The sequence below is a fragment of the Chiloscyllium plagiosum genome, unplaced genomic scaffold (assembly GCF_037043375.1).
Source record: "Chiloscyllium plagiosum isolate Xiang-an unplaced genomic scaffold, Cpla_swu_hap1 HiC_scaffold_9, whole genome shotgun sequence".
In the NCBI taxonomy this organism is placed as follows: Eukaryota; Metazoa; Chordata; class Chondrichthyes; order Orectolobiformes; family Hemiscylliidae; genus Chiloscyllium; species Chiloscyllium plagiosum.
The window spans coordinates 20,325,919-20,349,805 of NW_028270147.1; the positions used below are offsets into that span (position 1 = coordinate 20,325,919).

At 41.8% G+C, this 23,887-nt stretch overlaps 1 long non-coding RNA gene across 1 annotated transcript; it reads right to left on the bottom strand.

Annotated features, from left to right (window-relative positions):
* Window positions 1-4,337: 4,337 nt before the first annotated feature.
* Window positions 4,338-22,041, bottom strand: LOC148149096 (uncharacterized). The gene is made up of 3 exons (XR_015758015.1): window positions 21,982-22,041; window positions 9,874-10,138; window positions 4,338-4,955 (listed from the first exon to the last, which is right to left on the bottom strand). It is a non-coding gene; the product is annotated as an uncharacterized LOC148149096 (long non-coding RNA).
* Between the last annotated feature and the right edge of the window lie 1,846 nt (window positions 22,042-23,887).

Below are 23,887 nucleotides of genomic sequence, written 5' to 3' on the forward strand. Positions count from 1 at the left end.
GCAGATGCTGAAGATCAGAGCTGAAAATGTGTTGCTGGAAAAGTGCAGCAGGTCAGGCAGCATCCAGGAAACGGGATGCTGCCTGACCTGCTGCCCTTTTCCAGCAACACATGCCCTGCATTATTTCCCAAGAGTAGGTCGAGTTTTGCACCTTCTCTAGTAGGTACATCCGCATACTGAATCATAAAAGGTTCTTGTACACACTTAACAAATTCCTCTCCATCTAAACTCTTAACACTATGGCAGTCTCAGTCTATGTTTGGAAAGTTAAAATCCCCTACCATAACCACCCTATTATTCTTGCAGATAGCTGAGATCTCCTTACAAGTTTGTTTCTCAATTTCCCTCTGACTATTAGGGGGTCTATAATACAATCCCAATAAGGTGATCATCCCTTCCTTATTTCTCAGTTCTACCCAAATAACATCCCTGGATGTATTTCTGGGAATATCCTCCCTAATTTTAGCAGTAATGCTATCCCCTATCAAAAATGCACTCCCCCTCCTCTCTTGCCTCCCTTTCTGTCCTTCCTGTAGCATTTGTATCCTGGAACATTAAGGTGGCAGTCCTGTCCATCCCTGAGCCATATTTCTGTAATTGCTATGATATCTCAGTCCCATGTTCCTAACCATGCCCTCTCCTCACCCTGATTTAACCTCCATGTATCTTAACAATCCTGACCTTGTCCTGTTCACTGATGGCTCATCCATGCATCCCTCCGATGATCGTTCCCTTGCCGGTTACGCGATTATTACTCCCTTTGAAATGATAAAGTACACTCTCCAGTCCGGGACTTCAGCCCACATTCTTTGCCCTTACTCATGCATGAATCCTTGCCATGGGAAAATCTGTTAACATTTATACTGATTCCTGTTATGTCTTTTGGGTGGACCATGACTCAGGTATACTCTGGAAAAACCATGGGTTTATTACCTCATCTGGTAAACCTATTCAACACGTGACTCTTATCAACAACCTATGTCGTGGCTGTCCAATATGAAGCTCATACCACCTCTAAGAATGAGGTGACCCGCGGCAACGCTGCCGTCCATGAGGCTGCTTGGATGCACTCAGTCATGGTCCCCTCCACTGTCGACCTTACAGCAGCTCTCCAGGCACCTGCAGAGGTGGAGCATGATTTCTGGGATTATGCTGGATGCTCCCCTGATGCTTCTGGTCTTTAGCGGCATCCTGATGGTAGGGTGATCTGTCTGCATACTCTCCTCCATGCTTTTGCCCAGCTGGTGCATGGGCATGTAGAGAAAGGAGGAATGTGACATCAAATTGCCCAAACATATTTTGCTTGCAGCATATCTACCATTTTAAAACAAATAGCTGAAACATGCGTTATTTGCCAAGAGTACAATAGAGGAAGAACACCTGCACATTTTGATCATCTACCTATCCTTGAAGGGCCATTTGGGAAATTGCAGATTGATTTTGTCCATATGACTCCTTCAGGACGGTTTCAATACATGCTGGTCATAATAGACTTGTTCTCTAGATGGAGAGACGCATTTCCCACCAGAAGGGATGATGCCCAAATAGTAGTAAAATGTCTTATAAAAGATATAATCCCTCGATTTGGAATTCCAGGACAAATGAATAGTGACAGAGGTACCCACTTTACTGTAAAATAATAACAGCACTGTATGCAGTACTGAGATCTTTGTAGAAGGTTAAGGGCAGCACGGTGGCTCAGTGGTTAGCACTGCTGCCTCACAGTGCCAGGGACGCAGATTCGATTCCTGCCTCGGGCGACTGTCTGTGTGGAGTTTGCACATTCTCCCCGTGTCTGTGTGGGTTTCCCCCGGGTGCTCCAGTTTCCTCCCACAATGCAAAGATGTGCAGGTCAGGTGAATTGGCCATGCTAAATTGCTGAAAATATGTTGCTGGAAAAGCGCAGCAGGTCAGGCAGCATCCAAGGAACAGGAGAATCGATGTTTCGGGCATAAGCCCTTTTTCAGGAATGAGGAAAGTTTGTCCAGCAGGCTAAGATAAAAGGTAGGGAGGAGGGATTAGGGGGAGGGGCGTCGGAAATGCGATAGGTGGAAAGAGGTCAAGGTGAGGGTGATAGGTCAGACTGGGGTGGGGGCGGAGAGGTCAGGAAGAAGATTGCAGGTTAGGAAGGCGGTGCTGAATTCGATGGATTTGACTGAGACAAGGTGGGGGGAGGGGAAATGAGGAAACTGGTGAAATCCGAGTTCATCCCTTGTGGTTGGAGGGTTCCTAGGCGGAAGATGAGGCGCTTTTCCAGCAACACATTTTCAGCTCTGATCTCCAGCATCTGTAGACCTCACTTTCTCCATGCTAAGTTGCCCACAATGTTAGATGCATTAGTCAGGGATAAATATAGGGTAGGGGAATGGGTCTGGATGGGTTATTCTTCAGAGGGTCAGTATGGACTTGTTGGGCTGAAGGGCCTGTTTCCATACTGTAGGAAATCTTATCTAATCTCCTATACTGGCACTTATGTAGGATCCAGTCAATGTCCTTTTATTATCCCCTGGATTGAATCTATCCAAAATTTGATGAGCCAAGATCACTTTTGGTTTAACTGGACTAGTGTCCTTTATAAGATGTCAGGCTCCCTGTGAAAAGACCTGGCTCCTAATTTGCGGAGGGGCAGAGATTCCAAATTAACCTCCTACAGCAGTACCTATTTTATTTGCAGGGAAAAGGTGAGGACTGCAGATACTGGAGATCAGAGCTGAAAAATGTGTTGCTGGAAAAGCGCAGCAGGTCAGGCAGCATCCAAGGAGCAGGAGAATCGACGTTTCGGGCATAAGTCTGAATTCCCGAAGAAGGGCTTATGACCGAAACGTCAATTCTCCTGCTTCTTGGATGCTGCCTGACCTGCTGTGCTTTTCCAGCAACACATTTTTCAGCACCTATTTTATTTGCAGTCTTCAGGCCTATCCTTGGCTTCCCTCAGATTGGAGAGGGTTCTGTTAAATGGGATATGTAGTACCTTGTATCAGTGTCTTGGATGCATTACCTTCACCCCTGAAGCTCAAGAGATACCTCACCAGATTTCTCACCTGGGTTGGGATGTCTTTTCCATCTATTGGAATCTATCTGCATTCCCAAGAATTGAGTAATTAAAAAAAGTATTGTAAACTGTTGCCAATGATACCACTGAGGCCCTGACTGAGATCAATGCTGAGTTAGTCGCAGTTAGAACAGTGGTCCTCCAGAACCACTTGGCCTTGAATTTTCTATTATCCAAAAGAAGGGTGGCACTTATGCCGTTACTAGGTGGGAATGCTGTACCTACATACCAGACAACACTAAAACAACTCAGATTTGGTGACTTACAATCACACAAAGTAAAGAAATGCAGCTACCCCTTTTTGATTCTGGATGGTCCTTTGACATTGCCTGGCTGGGTTAGTGCGTATCCCCTTTAGTGTTTGGGCTCAGCACCTTTACTATTATACTCCTGATACTTTGTATCATATGGAGAACTACAGGCTGTTGTTGTGCACAGTTCATTCCTACCATATTTTCCACTCCAAAACTGGTGATCATCTACTGGACCGTAACCCATGATGACCCCTACAATGAACAAGCGTGTATGAGTATGTGCCCTTTTCCTGAAGGATATGTGTCCCCTTTTTTGGATGTACCGGTATCCTAAACTTAGGTGTTGATCTGGAAGATCAACAAGGAGGGAATTGTGGTAGTAGTAAGAACTTGGCATACTGCTGCATGATAGGATACTTGGCCAAGGTAAAAGGTATCTTGACTCTTAGTCTCTCACTTTAGTGGGAAAATACTTTAGGGAGATAAATACTGAGGTGATATAATAATAATTTGACGAAATATAGGGAGTATGTCATTGGCTTGTTAGTGGGGTTGCTTCTTGAGCTCATTTCTTTCATTGAACAACAAGGTGATAGCTGCACTGTGCTTATCCTTATCTTGAATTACTGTAAAGTGCAGAATGTAAGCAAAGTTGTTTGTATCATTGTATAAGTATAGGCAGACTGTTCAGCTCAAGAGAGTGCTGTGGGATTGTATGGTAGCCTCTCCGTGAATTCACAAAAAGTAAAGCTTCTCGAAACAAGACTTGAAGTCTCAGACTAAGTAATTTCCTCAACACTGATCTAACCTGATTTCAAGGAACTGCCTTCGATGATGCTTTCAAGGGGACAGGTCTGCACTGCTTATCAAAACAATGCACAGATCTGAGCAGCTTGTTAAAAGAGGACACAAGTCTGGGGTGCTTTAAAAATAGTGCACAGAGCAGGACTGCTTCTCCATATTGAGAACAAACTTGCCTGCTCTCTCATGTATGTGCTCTAGCAGTTGATTCATGATCTCAGAGTTTCTGCAGGTGTTTATAATTTATTTAAGAATCAGATTATTTTCCATTAGCAGTCACATTGTAATAGTGGGATCTCTTATGTCTAACATGCTCTTATTCTGCAACCGATACTCCTGGAGCTTGATACATTCCTGGATGAAGGAGGAGAAAGTGAGGACTGCAGATGCTGAAGATCTGAGTCGAAGAGTGTGGTGCTGGAAAAGCACAGCTGCTCAGGCAGCATCTGAGGAGGAGGACAGTCTATGTTTCAGACATAACCCCTTCATTAGTGTTGCCCTGACCAGCTGTGCTTTTCCAGTACCACACTCTTTGACAATCCGGGATGATCCACATTCATAAATATTCATCTTCTCCATTACGACAGTAGCAGCAGTATATGCAAGAGGCACTTAGAAATTCATGAACTTCCAAACCTGTGACCAGTACCATCTAGAAGAACAACAGTAGAGATACATGGCAACATCACCTACAGGTTGCTCTCTAAGCCACTAATCATTTGAAATGGAAATATGTCACCATCCCTTCACTGTGACTGGTTCAAAATCCTGGAACTCTCTCCCTCACAGGAATTGTAGGTGGACCTTCATCAAAAGGACTGCAGTTCAAGCAGGCAGGTCACCACCACCTTATCAAAGGCAAATAGAAATGAGTAAGAAATGCAGTTACATCTAGTGCACATCCTGTGCATAAATAAAAAATAACATAATTGTATCTTTGATTAGATGCTCTTTCAGGTGCCTAAATTCACCTGATTCTGCGAGCTGTGTTAATGCAGTCACAGATCAGTAAATAGTGTTGCTTTTCATCCTGAGCTCCAATATTGAACATATACTACATTCATTTTAAGTTCAAAATGCATCTTTAGGTATTTAAAATTTCTGAAGTTTGTTTTTCTGTTCTTCAGAGACATTGAGGTGGAATACAACTTCTACAAATCTCTCCTAATCAGTGTTAATCCCTCATCTTCTGCCCTATCACCAAATAATGTCACAGTCTGTAGCAGAATCCAATCCCTTTAGCTATTTCTCACTATCATATTGAATGAATCAAATTGGATGAAGTCTGGCATCAGTGATACTGAGGACCACAACAGGAGGCTGAGATGAAACATGCATTCAGTACTTCTAACTGAAGATGGCTGCAAATGCTTCAGCCTGATGTTTTGTGCTGATGTGTTGGGTTCTCCCATCATTGATGATTGGGATATTTGTGCATGCTTCTCCTCTAATGCATTGTTTCATTGTCCAACACCATTCCTTACTGAATATGGTAGATCATACATCTGACTATTGGTTTGTAATCTGTTAGCTCTGTTTTTCACACGCTGTTTTTACTGTTTTGGAACACAAGTTGTTCTGTGTTGTATCTTCACCGGGTTGACATCTCATTTTTAGGTATGCCTGGTGCAATTCCTGGCATGTCCTCCTGCATTCTTTATTACAACAGGGTTGATTCCTCCAATTTGACGGCAATGATAATAACGGCACCATTGTTTAGATGATATCAAGTTAGTGGAGTAGAAATACTGTCAATCGTCAAGTATAGAGCTAACAAAAGCATTTATGAGAGGTTCAGTAGTAGATCAGTTGTGAAGGGCTGAATTGGGTTATATTATAGTGGCGGAAAAGGCAGGTCTTAATGGTGGGTTGGCAAGCTCATCTTGATGCTGTGAAAGTTTTCTTCAGCCTCAGATAATTCCCTGGAAGAAGGATAGTCAGTAATTAGGAAACAAAATTTGTACCATGGCCTCAGGAAATGGCTTCAATCTTCCCAGTGGTTAGTTGGAGGAATGTCTAGGGGTATTCAGTGCTGCATGCCAAATAATTAGCCTGATAATTTAACAAAGTGGAGCAGTCAAGAGAAGTGATAATAGAAGTGAAACAGAACTGCATGTCGACAGCATACGTGAAAACTAATGCTTTATTTTCAGTAGCTACCATTGAGGGACAGCATATAGATGAGAAAACAGAATTACCAAGGAGAAATCATTGCAAGAGGGGGCCACAGAGAACCATGTTTGATTTGATTTGATTTGATTTGATTTATTATTGTCACAAGTACTGACATACAAAGAAAAGTGTTGTTCTGCATGGTCTACAGACAGAACGTACCATATAAAGTGCATCAGGTAACAAAACAGTGCAGAATACAATGTTACAATCACAGCGAAGATGCAGAGAGAGAGCAGAAAGAGAAGCTAAACAAAGTGGTAATCCAGATTTTGATATCAAAGATACCAAAATGATCTCTGATGGGGAAGAATTTAATCTGGCCAGTGCAATTCAGCCCAACTATGTCAACATCAATAAACCATTCAACAAGGAACAGAAGTAGCTCAGTCAGCTCATTGAGTCTGCTCTACCACTCAATGAGATCATGGCTTATCTGATAATCCTCAACTTCACTTTCCTAGGAGAAAGTGAGGACTGCAGATGCTGGAGATCAGAGCTGAAAAATGTCTTGCTGGAAAAGTGCAGCATGTCAGGCAGCATCCAAGGAGCAGGAGAATCGACGAATCCTGAAGAAGGGCTTATGCCCGAAACGTCGATACTCCTGCTCCTTGGATGCTGCCTGACCTGCTGCGCTTTTCCAGCAACACATTTTTCAACTTCACGTTCCTGCCCACCTTTGCTGTTGATCCTTTATTCCTTTATTGATTAAAAATCTGCCTATCTCAGCTTTGAATACACTTAACAACACCGCTCAATATCTCTCAATGGTAAGGATTTCCACAGAGACACTACACTTTGAGAGAAGACATTCCTCTTCATTTTTATTTGAAATGGGTGACCTGTTACTCAGAGATTATGCCCTCTGGGCCAAGGCTCTCCTATAAGGGGAAACAAGTTCTCCACATTCACCTTGTCAAGACCTATTACAATTTTATATGTTTCAACAGGATCGCCATTAATTCTTCTAAACTTCACAGAGCACAGTCCCAACCTTTTTAATCTCTCCTCATAAGTAAGGAGGTACTTGGAATCAACCTAGTGATCTGGATTATCTCCAATACCAGTATATATTTCCTTAGATAAGGAGACCAAAACTGTTCACAGTATTTCATATGTGTGCTCTGACTTGTGGCTTGTGTAGCTTAAACAAGACTACCTTATTTTTATACTCCAAATAAAGGCCAACATTCCATTTGGTTTCTCTATTAGCCACTAAACTTGGATGTCAGCTTTTGTGATTCATGCACAAGGACTTCCCAAATCCCTCTTGATGCAGTCTTTCTTCAGTTCAGTAATATTTTGCTTCCAGTCATGCTTCCTGCCAAATGCATAACCTCACACTTTCCTACAATATATTCTATCTGCCAATTTGTGGCACTCCACTAGTTACAGATCGCCTTTCCTGAACATACCCACTTTAGGGTAGTACACTGGAAATCAAGACCCACTATTCCTGAGTCATCACAAAAGTTAAATTGTTTAAAGAAGTATGCAAAATTCCTCAACTTACCTACAGATCATGTTTCTGTACTTAACTAGAATTACTGTTTATTATAAGTAATTAGACTGGCTACAAATTAACAGTTATAAAATAAATATCTAATACCCTTATAAGTTTTCATTTAGAAACACACACACACATACGCAGAAAAACATAGCAAAAGATAGGTTATGGGCAAAGGAAGGTTGGAAAGCAGTTTAGTCGTTTCTATTCTTGAGTTTTTCAGTTAAGTCTTATGATTCTTATACTGTGAACATTGTTATTCAGTCACTGTTCTCCAAATGATTCCACTGGTTTTCCCAAAACACTTATAAAAGGCTGGTTCACTTATAAAAGGTCTCGGACTTATCAATTAAAAGTCACAGCTTACAACAACAGCAAAAAGAAAGATGAATTAGTTTTCTTCAGGTTTAAAATGGGTTTTGACTGCAGAGAAGAAAGCGAGAGAGCTGCTGTACTGGCAGAGATCAAAATACTCCTTTCTATTTTTGCCCCCAGTCTCAAGCAGTTCAGTTACCCAAGAATGGTATTCTCATTAATCAAATTTTTTTTGCAGGCACAAATGTTTTTGTCATCAATAACTGGTCATTAGTTCATAGACAAATCAACTTCTTATTGCCACCCAGTTGTATCTGTATATAGAACTTCTTGGCTCCAATTCATCTACACACACTTCATTTGCTGCTCATTCAAACAGCTGTTCACACAATGCTTGACTTTAATATCAGGTTACTTTGTAAACATGTAGCATTCTTCTAAAACACTGAACAATGGTTCTTTCACATTTTAGTCACAATTTTAATAAGCATAAAAAAGACACACACTTTACAATCCAATTCTCTGTCTTCTGTTAGATAGACCACCCCCAACACAATGTGTTCTTTCTTATTAAGTAGCTTTATTATCAAACATCTTTTGGAAATCCAAATATATTACATCTATTGGTTCTCCTTTATTTATTGTGATTGTTATCTCCTCAAAGAATATCATAAATTCACCAGGCATGATTTCCTCTTCATGAAGCCATCCTGACTCCACGTGATTACGCATTGCTAAATGCTTGGCTATTACATCCTCTATAATAGATTCTACCATTTTCCCAACAACAGATGAGAAGCTAACGGGCCTATATTTATTTGTTTTTTTTCTGTCTCCCCTTTTTGAATAAGGGTGTAACATTGGCAACTTTCCAATTCTCTGGGATTTTCTAGAATCGAAGGTGTCTTGGAAGATTATGCTAATTGCATCGACAATCTCTGTAACTTTAATATGCTAGGATGCAACTCATGAGGTCAAGGGGACTTACCGGCTTTTAGCACATTAGTTTCCTAGTACTTTTTTTCTAGTGATAGTCATTGCATTTATTTCCTCCTCACTTTTTGCCTCTTGATTTAGTATTTTTGGAATGCTATTAATGTAATCAACTATGATACAAAATATAAATTCAACTCCTCCGTCATTTCCTCAGCTTCTTTTTCTAAGGGTCGATGTTTACTTTGGTATCTCTCTTCCTTTAAATCTAGAATATCATGGCTGAAGCAGACCTCATTCAATGAATGGACACATAACATAAATCAAGAAGGGATCCAAGCACAGGCTGAGCATTGCAAGTTGGGAGTTGTAGGTGAAGGATGTCAGTAGCAAAACAGATGGACTTCTGAGTGGGCTCTACCATTTCTCAAAGCCAGATCCCTTACAACATGAGACTTTCTTTCTAACCCACAGTCCACAATGAAACCCACCTGGACTTTTTTTGTCATTTTCCCTGCAAGGTAACATCCTCTGCCCAGTGTTGGGTTAATACTGAGACAATCAATTGCCCACTTAATGCTCTCATTTGGCAGGGGGGGAGGGGGAGGAAGAAGTCTATCCATGGGACTTCCTACATTGACTTAATTGGGATTGAGGCAAGCTGAGCTAATGAACAGATTTCTCTGTCTTCGACTCAGATTTTAATTCCTGGAAGACAACTTATACCCCCTATCACCTTAATAGTTGAACATGGAAAGTAATAGGCCTGGTTCAAAAAATTATTAACAATAATGACTGCTTTATATTGTCAACCATGGTTCAATTGGTAGCACTCTTACCTTTAAGTCAAAACGTTCTGGTTCAAATCCCACTCCAGGACTTCACCACAAAAGTCAGACAAATATTTCAGTTAGGTACCGAGAGTACACTACATTGGTGAAAGTGCCATCTTTTGGATAAGACAACACACCAAAGCCTGTTTGGTTGAATGTAAAAGATCTCATAGCATTATTTCAAAGTACAGCCAGGGAGTTATCCTGAGATCCTTGTCTTTTTGGCAGCTCCCCTCACTCTCAATTCCAAAGCCCTCTGGAAAAATTATTACTGAAAATAAAGCAAGCAGAAATCAGTTTAAGTATTTTACAATTGATACGTAAATGGGTTGACTAAAATAACTCAAAGGGCAGGTCCTAAGGGATTGTCAGTCTGGGAAAATGCCTTCAGTGGGTCCCACAGAGATCTGTTTAAGGACCTCTTTTGTTTAATATCTATGTTAACTATCAGGAGCTAAAAGTCATGAGCACAGTGGCTAAATTTGTAAATGATACAAAGCCAAAGCAATAGATTGCAAATCTGAACTGGATAAGCTACGGGAGGACTTGAGTATACTTAGGAATTAAGTAGGCGTGTGGCAGATCCATTAAATATAAAGAAAAGTGCCTGGAAGAGACTTTTACCAAAATTAAGAGGAAATAATATGCGTAGAAAATGCACAAGAACCGATTGACGAATTTAAAATTTTGTAATAATGCTCAGGGGCAGTCAATAAAGAAATGAAATGTTGAGATACATTTAAAGCTCAATATTGAGCCAATACAGTTGCAGAAATAACGTTGCTACTTTAAAATACATTGGTGCAAAGTACAGAGAATACCATGCAGAGAACTACTGAGTACAGTCTGAAATGGACATTTCAGTTTTTGAAAATTCAGTATATAGGAAAGGACAAAAGGAATGATTGAGGGGTCAGAGGGGTTAGGTTATGATCAGCTATTGTATAATGTGGGCATGTTCACTTTGAAAGACAATGTTAAGAAGTGATATGATTTTGTATCTTAGAGTGAAAATCTGATTCATCTTTTCTAGAGGAGCAAACCAGAGGACACATCCTGCAATTGAAAAATATTAAATACAAATCTAATCTGCCGAAAAATCATTCTATTGAATGAGTGGCAAACATATGGAATGGGCTTCTTGGAAAAACAACGAAAGAAGGTTGTATTGACTTAATTAAATACAAGTTAGCTCATTTCTGTCAAGACATTTTAAAATACAGTACATGAGTAATTTGAAATATGATTATATTGTAAGTGTTGCATGCTTAGGCGTAAGTGACTTTGCACTTATAGTTCCCACAGCTTTCCACTATTGATGTTTACTCACATTGGGGCCAGTGTGGGCCCAGTGCAGACTTGTGGCGGATGATTCTGGTAAGTTGGTGGCAGAAAAGTTGGCAGAGGGGTGAGCATGAGACCCAGTATCAGCATTGACAGCTGTTACATCAGCAGAGGTAATGTTGGCAAGTTAGAACCAGCAGCAAAAAATGGCTCCTGAGGATCAGTGACTTTGATGTTGGCTAGGTCCAGTGCTTGTGGCGACAAAGCGGTGATGGAATGGGCATCACGGTGACATTGATGGAGAAGGCAGTATCTGCAGTTGGCATTGGAGATGTTGGGCTTCAGCTGCAGCTATGCAGTAGGCCCAAATTGGTACTCCTGGAATGGACTGTGATGTGGGGGGCATTGATGGGCCCAGAACCTATTGTGGAGACCCCTTGATGTCAAGTGGAACACAAGGAAAGAGGAAGATGACTCTGTTTTTACTATATTTAAGTCTTATGCCTTAATTTCAGTTTTATATCTTAATATTTTCGGTAAGTCAAAATGGTGCCAGAGCATGGTGACATATTATATTTTTCACTGTATTATTTTGTTAAAACAAAATGACATTAAATCATTCAAATTCTGCAAAAATTCAAATTCGTCATATCTGTCTTTTGTGAACAAATTGACATATTTTAAATCAGTCAACAACCATTTATGTAACATCCATAATATTATAAAACATTCCAAGGCAGTTCAGAGGAGCACCACAAAACAAAATTTAACATGGAGCAGAAGGAGATATGAGGACAGATGAGGAAGGTATTAAGAAGTGTCTCTAATGAGGAAAGAGAGATGGGGATGATTATTGAGAGAATTCCAGCACTCAGATCATCAGGAGCTCAGCCAACAAAGTTACTGCATTTAAAATCAGGTATGTACAAGCAGCCAGTGCCAGAGGAGGGTAGGTATCTCACAGCATTGTAGGACTGGAGAACATTAAAAAGATAGGGAAGGCAAGGATATTATTATACAGGAGTCCCAATTTATGAACGGATGAATTATGAAAGCTTGTACTAACAAGCAATTTCATATTGGGGTGTAATTTTAAAGATCCGACATGTAAACAATTCCTGTTATTTATGAAATGCTCTTTTATATTGTTCTGCATTGTGTTCCAACTTGCATGCGAATCAACTTGTGAACAGACTGCAGAAGGGAAACCAGTCGCAACCCAGGGATTGCCTGTATTCACAAAGAAGAACAAAGAACAATGAAAATTTACCACCCAGGAACAGGCCCTTCAAGCCTGAGCCGATCCAAATATACTGTCTAAACCTGTCGGTCAATTCCTAAGCATTTGTGTCCCTCTGCTCCCCACCTACTCATGCATCTGTCCAGATGCATCTTAAATGAATCTACCATGACTGCCTCTACCACCTCTGCTGGCAACAAGTTCCAAATGCCCACCACCCTCTCTGTGAAGTACTTGCCGCGTGTATCCCCCTTAAACTTTCCACCTCTCACCTTGTAAGCATGACCTCTGGTTATTGAATCCTTCACCCTGGGAAAAAGCTTGTCTCCATCCACCCTGTCTATACCCTTCATGATTTTGTAAACCTCAATCAGGTCCCCCCTCAATCTCCTTTTTTCTAGTGAAAATAAACCTAACCTACTCAACCTCTCTTCATAGCTAGTGCCTTCCATACCAGGCAACATCCTCGTAAACCGTCTCTGCACCCTCTCCAAAGCATCCACATCCTTTTGATAATGTGGCGACCAGAACTATACACAATATTCTAAATGCGGTCAAACCAATGTCTTGTACAATTTTAATATGACTTGCCAGCTGTTATACTCAATACCCCGTCCAATGAAGGCAAGCATACTATATGCCTTCTTGACCACTCTATCCATCTGTGCAGCAACCTTCAGGCTACAATGGACCTGCACTCCCAGATCTCTCTGCCCATCAACTTTACCCAAGGCTCTTCCATTCATTGTATACTTCACTCTGGAATTAGACTTGCCTAAATGCATACCTCACATTTGTCTGGATTGAAAGCTATCTACCACTTTTCCGCCCAATTCTCCAGTCTATGTATATTGTCTTGTATTCTCTGACAGTCCCTTATGCTTTCTGCTACTCCACCAATCTTTGTGTCATCTGCAAACTTGCTGATCATACCAACAGTGCCCTCTTCTAGATCATTTATGCATATTACAAACAACAGTGGCCCCAAACTGACCCCTGTGGAACACCACTGGTCACCTTTCTCCATTTCGAGAAACTCCCTTCAACTACTACTCTTGTCTCCTGTTGCTCAACCAGTTCTTTATCCACCTAGCTAGAACACTCTGCACACCATGTGACTTCACTCTCTCCATTAGTCTACAATGGGGAACCTTATCAAACGCCTTACTAAAGTCCATATATATGACATCAACAGCCCTTCCTTCATCTAACAACTTGGTCACTTCCTCGAAGAACTCTATTAAGTTGGTAAGGCACGATCTCCCCTGCACAAAACCATGTTGCCTATCACTGATAAGCTCATTCTTTTCTCAATATAAATAGATCCTATCCGACAGTACCCTCTCCAGCAACTTCTTCACCACCGACATCAGGCTCACTAGTCTGTAGTTACCCAGAATATCCCTACTACCCTTCTTGTACAGGGGGACAACATAAGCTACCCTCCAGTCCTCCGGCACCTCACCTGTATTTAAGGATGCCACAAAGATATCTGTCAGGGCCCCAGCTATTTCCTCTCTCGCCTCCCTCAGCAATCTGGGATAGATCCCATCCGGTCCTGGGGATTTGTCCATCTGAATAACCTCTAGCATACCCAACCCATCTTCCCTACTTATGCCAATGTGATCCAGACTAATCAAACTTCTATCTCAAATCTCAACATTCATCATGTTCCTCTCCTCAGTGAACACTGATGCAAAGTAATCATTCAGAATCTCACCCATTCTCTCAGGTTCGGCACACAGCCTTCCTTCATTATCTTTTAGTGGACCAATCCTTTCTCTAGTTACCCACTTGCTTCTTATATAAGAATAAAATGCTTTGAGATTTTCCTTATTTCTGCTTGCTAAAGCTATTTCATTTCCCCTTTTAGCCCGCTTGATTCCCTGTTTAAGACTTGTCCTACTCTTCTGATATTCCTCCCGGGCCCATTCTGTTCTTAGTTGCCTTGACCTTATGTACACTTCCCTTTTCCTCTTGGCTAGTCGCACAATTTCTCCTGTCATCCACGTTTCATATTCTTGCCCTTCATATCCTTTGCCTTCAACGGGACATGCCTATCCTGCACTACTGTTAATCTATCTTTGAAAGCCTCCCATATCTCAAATGTGGACTTCCCTTCAAATAGCTGTGTCCAATCCACATTTCCCAACTCCTGCCTAATTTTGATATAATTGGCTTTTGCCCAGTTTAGTACTCTTCCGTGAGGACCACTCTCTTCTTTATTTATGAGTATTCTAAAATTTACAGAATTGTGGTCACTGTTCCCAAAGAAATCTCCCACCGCAACTTCTACTACTTGTCCTGGCTTGTTCCCCAGTACCAGGTCCAATATGGCCCTTCCCTCGTCAGACTATTGACATACTGCCCTTGAAAGCTCTCCTGGATGCTTCGTACAAATTCTATTCCATCCAGACCTCTGACGCTAAGTGTATCCCAGTCAATGTTGGGAAAATTAAAATCTCCCATCACCACTATCCTATTGCTTCTACATCTATTCATAATCCGTTTACCTATTTGTTCTTCTACCTCACGCTCACTGTTGGGAGGCCTGTAATACAGCCCCAACAATGTAACTGCACCCTTCTTATTTCTCAGCTCCACCCATAATGCCTCACTACCCACAACCGCCATAGTGTCCTCCTTTAGCACAGCCGTGATATCGTCCCTGACCAGCAATGCAATTCCACCCCCTCTTTTACTTCCCTCCCTGTCCTGTCTGAAGCGTCTATACCCTGGAACATTTAGTTGCCAATCATCATGCATTTCCTTCAACCAAGTCTCTGTGATGGCAATAATGTCATACTCCCAGGCACCAATCCAAGCCCTAAGTTCATCTGCCTTACACACTATATTCCTTGCATTAAAGTAGATGCATTTCATGCCACCAGATCTTTTGTGCTCACCTGCTCTCTGCCTATTCTTTCCTTTTATTCGTGCTATCTTCATAATTCTTACAGTCAGCGGTCTCCACCTCGCTGCCTAATTGTTTTCTCTTCTGGTTCCCAACCCCTTGCCACATTAGTTTAAAACCTCTCCAACAGCAGTAGCAAAAACTCCCCCAAGGACATTGGTTCCGGTCTGGTTCAGATACAGACCGTTCCTTTTGTAATAGTGCCACCTTCCCCAGAACCGGTCCCAATGTCCAACAAATCTGAACCCCTCCCTCCTACACCATCTCTCAAGCCACGTGTTCATCCTGCCTATTTTTTCATTTCTACGCTGGCTAGCACGTGGCACTGGTAGCAATCCTGAGATCACTACCTTTGAGGTCCTCCCCTTTAACTTCTCTCCTAGCTCCCTGAATTATTCTTTCAGGACCTCATCTCGCTTTCTACTTATATCTTTGGTGCCTATATGCTCCAAGACAACTGGCTGTTCACCCTCCCCTTTTAGAATGCTCTGCAGCCGATCAGTGACATCTCTGACCCAAGCACCTGGGAGGCAACATACCATCAGGGAGTCCCGTTTTCGGCCACAGAACCGCCTGTCTACTCCCCTCACAATAGAATCCCCTATGACTATGGCCCTACGAGTCTTTTTCCCGCCCTTCTGAACAGCAGTGCCCGACACAGTGCCATGATCTTGACTACTGCTGCCCTGGTGAGCCATCTCCCCTAACAGTATCCAAAACGGTACACCTGTTTTGGAGGGAGATGACTGCAGGGGATACCGGCGCTGTCTTCCTACTCTTTATCTGTCTTTTGGCCGCCCATTCATTGTTGCCCTCAGCAATCCTAACCTGCAGTGTGACCAATTCACTAAACATGCTATCCACGACCTCCTCATCCACAGTGAGTCCATCCGCAGCTCCAGAGCCATCATGCGGTCAAACAACAGCTGCAGCTGGACACACTTTTTGCAAATGTAAGAGTAAGGAACGTCAGACACGTTCCTAAGCTCCCACATCAAGCAAGAGTCACATGCCACGGGTCTGAGGTCCCCTGCCATTGTAAGCTTAGCTTTATATGAAATAACTGAAACCAAGCAATGCACTTAAATAAATGAAAAAAAAGATAAATAAAAGCCTTACCTTACAGAGTCTTTTTCTTCTGGTTAGAGGAGGAGGGCACGGGAGGGAGATACTACACGTGTAGTATGTTGGGTTTAGCCACTGCCCAAATATAAATTAAGCCATTACCTTCTTGGCAGCCCTCGCTTCACTCCTCCTTCTCTCCTCGCCCCTCTGGCAAAATGGAGGCATGACTCCCGAAGTAAGTCCCTTTTTATGCGAGAAAACTTACCCTTGCCGACAGCCATCGCTTCATTCCTCCTTCTCTCCTCACCGCTCTGGCAAAATGGCCAAAATGATAGGAGGTAATGGACTAGATGGGTCTAGTCTATTTTTTGGCTGATGATTCCTAGGTCTAATTGCAGTAATTTAACGACGGTTTGGATATTGATACACTGCATTCCTGGAGGGTCTTGTAGCACAGTGGAGATATCTGTAGCGTAGAGCCAGGAGGCTTGAGTAATATAACTTGCTCCAGTGGTGTGTCATATCTGAAAAGGTTGATTAAAAATATCTACACTGCAGTTTTCTCCTTTTTAAATCTTTTTATCAACTCCTGATTTACACCCACATTTAAATTTTCCATGAACAATTTGCAACTCATTCAATCCATGTACTGACTGCCTGTATTTGATATCTACTGTATTAATTCTCAACTGTAATTTCAAGTGCTGATTGACACATAATTTCCAACACAGAAATGTGCAGTTACCTCAATTGCTTATAAGCCACATAATCTTCCTCCCAATGAATTTGTTTAACCACTCCAACATATTGTTTTAAATCTTTCTCTCCTGTGTGTTTACCTAGTTTTATCTTATATACTTCTATGCTATTTATCTCAACTACTCAATTAACTAAATTTTATTTTTATTTCATGTGATATTTTTGATATTTTATCTCCCCCTTATGAATATTGGGTGTTTTGTATTACATTCAGATTAGATTATTTGTACTCCTATTACTTGATCAGCAATACTAATTAATCAAACAAAAGGTTACCCATTTTATTAAAGGGGCATACATTAAAAACACATAGATCATGGGAAAAGTATACTAAAAGGAAAATCTCCCTTCCAACATGATGACTTCAACCTCAGCACTTGAGTTTTATCTTTGAGCTATAAATGCCTCCTCCTCCAAGATTCACATATCCAAACCCATCATGTACAGCTGTGCTGAGCTGGCACTTAAAAAGATTTCATCACTGTCTTCCTATTACATCTCTCCTCTGTAACAGTTTATTATAAAATTTGACATGCAAGTTTACATAACAGCTTATAATTATGGTATATACCGATGTAATAAAATATCCCAACATGTTTCACAGCAGAATTATCATACAAAATATGACACTGAGACACTCAGATTACTTAGATTACTTACAGTGTGGAAACAGGCCCTTCGTCCCAACAAGTCCACACCGACCCTCCGAAGAGCAACCCACCCAGATCCATTCCCCTATATTTACCCCTTCACCTAACACTATGGGCAATTTAGCATAGCCAATTCACCTAACCTGCACATTTTTTGGACCGTGGGAGAAAACCGGAGAACTTGAATGAAACCCACGCAGACACGGGGAGAATGTGCAAACTCCACACAGACAGTTGCCTGAGGCAGGAATTGAACTTGGGTCTCTGGCACTGTAAGACAGCAGTGCCAGACCTTACGACAGACGAACAAAAGATTGTCAAAGATGTAACCATTAACTAGTGACCCAAAGGAGAAAAGTGTGCTTGAGAAGCCAAGAGATTAGGGATGGTATTCCAAAACTTAGAGACAGGTCTATTGAAGGCAAGACTACTAATGATGGAATCGAGGTTGGGGATGCTGAAAAAGGCAGAATTAGAGAAGGTTGTGGAGCAAGAATTTATACATTAGGAGAGGCAAGGCCATAGAAGGATTTGAAAACATGAATGAACATTTTAAAATCATAAGTATTTCTGAAAAAAAATTGTCAAAACCTTTTGTCTTGCATTCACCAGGACAATTCTCAAGAATATCAATACAAGGTTTTCAGTATATATCTCAGCATGTTCACTATTTTTCAGAAAATGTTGTTTAAATTGCAAAATCATATTTAATGTTAAACACTTTCATTGTACATTTTGCAAGCGCAGGGTGACTGGTCAACAGTCAGGACTTTGCTTGTTAAGAACAGCAGGAATGTTTTGCTGATCGATAGAATCAGCCAGTCTTTGGGATGTACATCCTCCATAATTGGCATTTCAGCCAATTAATTATTTGTGCAATCGGCAGAATATCTCAAGTTGCTACTAGATAGTAACTTGGAAATGTTAGTTTCACCCAGTGATCAAATTTTTGAGATACCTTTACACTTCCACTGTAACTGAGGTAATTGGACACTTTTCAGGACCAAGAGTGACCACTTTTAGGCTTTTCGTGAGTTTGTGAGTAAGGATAGCTTTAATGCAACCTACTTTAACCACAGGTTTGCAGGTGAACTTGCTTGGGCCATATTAAAGCCAACCTTAAAATGGGTGGAACTGTAGGAATCCCAATGTGTATGGTAACCAGTGAATGTAGGTGTGATAGACAGTAACTGAAAGACCTTAGCTGATTTCTCAACTAGAACAGGGAAGAAAGGGAGTTCATTTGATGATTCTATTTTGAGCATTAGCTCGAGTCCGTTAAAACATGTAGGGAAATTCTTACATGCAGCTGCAGGTTCAAATATAGCAAACATATAATCTACATATCAAAAAATATGCAGGGAGTAGGAGTTAATTTAAAGTCAAGATATATGTATCAGATTTTCCATGGAGTGGCAGTCCCACAGAGTGCAATTCTGCATTTTTTGTTAACAAAAGAACAGATCTCCACATTTTTGAGAGGCAATTCTGCTCAAGAGCTTCTTCAGAAATACAGAGTCAAACAGCACAGAAACAGATCCTTCGGTCCAACTCATACATGTTGACCAAGTTTCCCAAACTAAACTAGTCTTGTTTGCCCAAGCTTGGCCCTTTTCTCTCTAAACCTTTCTATCCATGTAACTGTCCAAATATCTTTTAAATGTTGTAACTGTACCTGCATCTACCACTTCCATTGTCATTCTTATTTTTCCTAAAAAGCACTTGTTCAAAGATGTTGACACATATTAGACTTGGAGGCCTGTGCAGCCAATAAGAAAATTAAGGGGAACAGTGCTCTGGAACAGTCGGGACTGGAACCCTAGCCTCCTGGCTCAGAAATAGGGATATTACCTTTGCACTACAAGAGAACAATACAGCTGTACTTCCACTCTGGCAGTTCTTTCATAGCAGACCTGTCAAAGGTCGACAAACTACAACCCCTTTCCACAGCATTAGGCTGCTGTATTCTGAAATTTAAAGATACTGACAGCCACTTTGACAGCTGTTGTCATACTGTCAGAATGTAAAATGATGTTAGAAGGCGGAGTGAATAGCATGCCATCTGAGAGGTAGGATGCCAGGGGTAGAATACCAGAAAAGTAGGGAGGAGGATGCCAAGTCAATTGGGTGTTAATTGGGCGGGGCCCAGGGGGCCAGCTGGGAGAGGTAAACTGCCTGGGATAGGTTGGCATTTATGTAAAGGATAGGGTGCCAGAGTGCAGGGTAGACAGGAAGTGATGCAATTATTCAGATAGGTCAAGATAATTGGAGAAATCAGGTACACTGCCAGGGGATGTTGGGTCAGACCCGATTGGTGAGCGAAGAAGATTTGAGTCAGGTCAGGTCTGGTGTCTGCTTGTGTTGGGTCCTGGGGAGGTAAGGAAGGTCAAGTTATTTCTGTTGGGGAAGAGTCTATGGAAGGTGTAGTTCAGAGCTACTCAACAGTTACAGCCTAAGTTAAATAACAATTAGAGTCATAGAGATATACAGCATGGAAACAGAATCTTTGGTCCAATTGTCCATGCTGACCCGATATCGTAACCTAGTCTAGTCCCATTTGCCAGCACTTAGCCCATATCTCTCCAAACCCTTCCTATTCATATACCCATCCAAATGCCTTTTAAATGCTGTAATTGTACCAGCCTCCACCACTTCCTCTGGCAGCATATTCCATACACACACCACCCACTGCATGAAAAAGTTGTCCCTAAGGTCTCTTTTAAATTTTTCCCCTCTCACCTTAAACCTATGCCTTCTAGTTCTTGACTTCCCGAACCCAGGGAAAAGACCTTTCTATTTACCCTATCCATGCCCCTCATTATTTTATTAACCTCTATCAGGTCACCCCTCAGCCTCCGACACTCCAGGGAAAACAGCCCCAGACTACTAGCCTCTCCCTGTAAGCTCAAATTCTCCAATCTTGGCAATTTTGCTGAATTTCACCAAAACTTCTGAAGTCTCCAAATTTAGTGGAAGCTTTTGGATGATTCCAAGCACAGAGGAATTGCTCAGAGGAAAAAGGAATTCTCGGGCAATTCCTTTAGTGTGCGCTATGGTACGGATTCTTAGAATCATAAAGTACAGGTTGTTCTGCTATAACGTGCGTTTCGTTAACATGAATTTGCAATAATACAATTAACAAATTGGGACACTGCTTCTAAAGCACAAAGTTTTAACGTGTGTATTGGTTATAACGCAATTCTGGCCCTATTAGTTTAAATATGCTGATATTACACAATTTTCTTAGAACATGGGATTGCACAAGAACAAACTACCACCTCATAGCTGAACTGACTCTTTAAATGCAAGTCGCTCAGCTCACACCAACCCTCCAAAGAGCAACCTACCCAAACCCACCCTATCCCTGTAACCCTCCATTTCCCAACTCTAATTTAGCATGGCCAACCCAGCAAACCTGAACAGATTTGTATTGTGGGAGGAAACTGGAGCAGCTGGCAGAAACTCATTTAGACACAGGGATAATGTGCAGACAGTCATAGTGGAATTGAAACCAAGTCCCTGGTGCTGTGAGGCAGCAGTGTTAACCACTGAGCTACCATGCCATCCTAAAGAGTGGTTCTCAGACTCCCCTAAGCTGCACATTGACCAGTGGAAAAACGTGTCTGGGAAAACATAAATGAGCATACGAAAGGGCCTTACTTGGAGGACCTCAAGCTTACAAAGAGATACAATGTAAACAGGGGGTAAAGGGTCCATCTGGGACTACATTAGGATATTTAAGGAGGACGTGGATAAGGGTTAAGAGCAGCCAATGTGATGAATGCGCAGTGGCGATTAAATTTCCTCCACCGCCTGGCCAAAGTGGCCTTAAACAGGTCCAGGCAGCAAGGTAAAAACAATGACTGCAGATGCTGGAAACCAGATTCTGGATTAGTGGTGCTGGGCAGTTCCAGGCAGCAGGCCGTGGACGGGGTCCTTAGGGCCGACTGTCTGCCCCTCTTCTGCAGTTACGTTAGAGCCCGGGTGTCTCTGGAGAAGGAGCACACAGTCTCCACCAACACCTTTGAGCTGTTCAGGGAGAGGTGGGCGGCGCAGGGAGTGGAGTGCATTATTTCCCCCTCCAGCTCTATTTTTGATTTAACCCCCGCCCTTCACCTTCACCTTCACCGTTTGATCTCCCACCATGAAAAAAAATAAATTTTCTCCACTACAGAGAATAGGAAACGAGTCATAACTCTCACCAGAAAGTTCGGGAAAGAATTGTGGCCACATCCCTAACGGGATTGGGAAGAGGCGGGGCTTCAAGGAGGCTGCCCGCCCCGCACACCTAGAAACGGGCGCTCCGAGCCGCGCGCGAGCGTTTGGTTCGTGGTGCGCGAGGCGCCGGGGGGGGAGGGTCGCGAGCCTGAGCGTTGAACGGTGGCTGCGCGCGCGGGTGTGGCCGCTTTAAACTTGAAGGTCAGTGAAAGCAACAGGTAACCAGGTCAGAATAGAGCCGGCAGGAGCATTCCTGTAGCAGGCGGGAGAAAAGTGCAAGGGCTTAAAAAGAAATTCACCTACACGCAGCTGGGATTGTAACGTCTGTGCAAACACTTTGATTGTGTTGTTCCAAGGCTCTTGTTTACATATTAGAGTCAGTGTTTAAAGTGGGCTTAAAGATGTAATTTTAAGAAAACACGTTTTGGGAGGGAGAGTCAAGCTATAGCTCGGAGGGAAGAGGTAAAATAAATTGCCCTTTATTTTATCGAGAACAGATGCAAATAAGTTCGCGTTAACAGGACCGTTTCGTTATTTCTATGGGTGCAATTGTTTTAACTAGGTGAATGAACTGCCTAAAATACAACAAAGTCTATTTGTTCTTTTAAAATGTGATTGTCTAATAGATTTTTGAATTATCAGGAACTTCTTGCCGGTATTTTTTCCGCTATGTCGACACCGGTTTAAACTAGATAATTCATTGTCAACAAAAGTTTAAAGCATGTCAGCAAGAAGCTTCTGCTAACTCGAATATGATTAGACAAATTTTAAAATACAGGGCGCGGTTTTCTTATTGGGCAGTCACTTGTCTGGTTATAAAGTTGTACGGTCCCACAAATTAGATTCCGCCTGCCACTCACTTACAAATTTTGTCCGGTTACGCATGTCGCCGAACAATCCCTGGACTAATTTTGTGAAAGGAGGAGAACTACCAATGAAATCTTCTGTGACCACTATGTTATGCACCATGTTCGCGTATATATTTTTCAAAATATTATAGCAAAAGGTTGAAGGAGGAAAAGGGCCCATTAGAGACTCAGAAGGGATTTACACATGAAAATAGGGTGCATTGCTGAGATGTAAAGTGAAAGTTTTACAGTTGGCTTTTCAGAAGAGGGGGATGCTGCCCAGACCATGATGACAAAGGAGGAAATTGTCACTGGAAGGGTTCAAAGTCTAATAAGGCAAAAGTCTGGTATAGATTGTTGCTTAAAATTGACAAATATATCCAAGGGTTTTGAAGCAAGTAAAGATATGTGTTGCAGTGGCACCTTTTGAATCCGTCCTGGAGTCAGGGGGTGCCAGAAGACTTTAGAATTGCAAATACATGGACTTCAGGAAGATTGTCAGGATATTCCCAATAATTACAAACACGTCAGTTTAACTTTGGAGAAACTTCTGGAAACAATTATTTGAGGTAGAATTAGTAATGTGGAAAAATGTGGGTTAAGGAAGAGACAGCATGGATTTTTAAAGGCAAACTTATTTTTAACTAACTTACTAAATAGGTAACAGAAAGGAATGAAGGTAATGATGTGGTTGGTATATGTGGATTTCCAGGATGTTTAACAGTTCCACACAACAGACCTATGAAAGATATAGATCCTAGAATAAAAAGGACAGTAACAACTTGGACACATGACTGGATGAGTGTTAGGAAATAGCTGGAGGAAGGTTTGTGGTGGAATTCTCCTAGAGTCAGTATTGTGCCTCTCTCCTCCTGAATATATAGGATCTTAAGGGGGAAAATGCAGATGACATGAAACTTGGAAAATTGTAAACTGAAAGGATGACAGTAAAAGGATGTGAACAAGTTGGTGGAATCGGTGGATAAGTGGCAGATGAGGTTTAGTGTAGAGGTGTGCAAGGTGATGCACCTTTTAGAAGGAA